This window comes from Morone saxatilis, unplaced genomic scaffold (genome assembly GCF_004916995.1).
Source record: "Morone saxatilis isolate NCDOM2014 unplaced genomic scaffold, NCSU_SB_2.0 Contig20, whole genome shotgun sequence".
In the NCBI taxonomy this organism is placed as follows: Eukaryota; Metazoa; Chordata; class Actinopteri; family Moronidae; genus Morone; species Morone saxatilis.
Window position 1 is genome coordinate 1,040,727 of NW_023339763.1, and position 1,546 is coordinate 1,042,272.

At 39.3% G+C, this 1,546-nt stretch overlaps 1 non-coding gene across 1 annotated transcript; it reads left to right on the plus strand.

Annotated features, from left to right (window-relative positions):
- Positions 1 to 1,159: 1,159 nt before the first annotated feature.
- Positions 1,160 to 1,270, plus strand: trnal-caa. Its single transcript has 2 exons — positions 1,160 to 1,197; positions 1,225 to 1,270. It is a non-coding gene; the product is annotated as a tRNA-Leu (tRNA).
- Positions 1,271 to 1,546: the final 276 nt, after the last annotated feature.

A 1,546-nucleotide genomic window follows, 5' to 3' on the forward strand; every position in this document is an offset into this window, starting at 1 on the left:
GGCATCATATCCCTTTGTGCCTGTGTCAGCGTTGTGGGTTGTCCTTGTCCATTTTTACCCATCCACTGTTTATGATTTGAACCGGATAAAGGATTTTATTAGTCATCGGACCTCCTGTGTATCAATGAGCTCTTCAGTAAATACAACTACACCTTCCGATAGCTCAGTTGGAGAGCGGAGGAACTGTAGATGTTGATTAGCAGGAATCCTTAGGTCGCTGGTTCAATTCCGGCTCGAAGGATGTGCTTTTAAATAAATTTCCCCCCGGGGATCAATAAAGTATTTCTGATTATGAAGGATCCTAACCGGGAGAAGCTGATTGCAGTGACTGCAATGACGGCAATGGTGGTGAGGATAACAACTCCCACAATGCCACACTGCTTCACCACCTCATTAAACTTCACCTTTTCTTATTGTTTTGACATTAGAGACCTTCTAGTGGCAGAAATCACAGACTGTACCCGGTGATTTTTAGTGTGTCATGAATTCTAAGAAGAGAAATATCAACATCACTCAATCTTATAATGTCTAAACTCATTTTGCATTTTTCTAAATCCTGAAACTCTCCTCAGGTTGAATCCAGACAGCGGAGAGATGAAGGTGAAGTGCAGCCGTTTCTCTACTCGACAGCTAAGTGAAAGCCTCATTTTCTTTCCCCAGAATAGACGCATAATGATCCCAAGCTTTCCTGCGGCCGCGTCCACAGAGAGTCACGCTGAGAGCCCAACTGGAGATCACTTTCTCTGCCAAAGCCTCCGGCTGTGCTTTGGGTTTAAAGAGGAGGGTTGTTTGGCTCTGAGATGGTACTGACCAACACTGTGTGTGTGTGTGTGTGTGTGTATGAAGTACTAATACCACATTGTACAAGTTCAGCATCAAAATACACTGAAAGTACCAAAAGTAAAAGAACTCAATCTACAGAATAATATACATTATATTATTTATTATTACTGCTCTAAACACATCTTAATAAAAGTAACATAAATTAACTCAGTTCACATTAATTAAACTCAAAAATTAATTATTAAAGCAGCTTAAATGTTCATCCATTGCACACTGAGCTTTGATGACAAATTGATTAGTTTTGATTCGACAAGTAAAAAAAGTTAGTTCACTACTCAAAAGAGGTTTTTGTGGTTGAAGTTTCTCTTTACACCATGTCAGGATGGCCGAGTGGTCTAAGGCGCCAGACTCAAGGATTATCTCCTTCCACAGAGATGGGACTTCTGGTCTCCAAATGGAGGCGTGGGTTCGAATCCCACTTCTGACACATACCTTTTACCAACTGCCCTGTACAACAACCTCGAACTCTTAATAAAACCATTCATTACTTATTTTATATTGCTGGAAATTCAGTTCTTTGCATACTGTAAATACTATTATAAAGATACCTGCATGTAAAATATGTATTTCAGCATCCTTTAAACTATTGTCTTTCTACAGATGTTTGTTTATAGATATATATAACTGTACATATAAGTCTGTCTTTTTTTGGTTGAACTTGAATCTGTGTTTGTACATTGAGAGCAACGTAAAACCGGAGTCA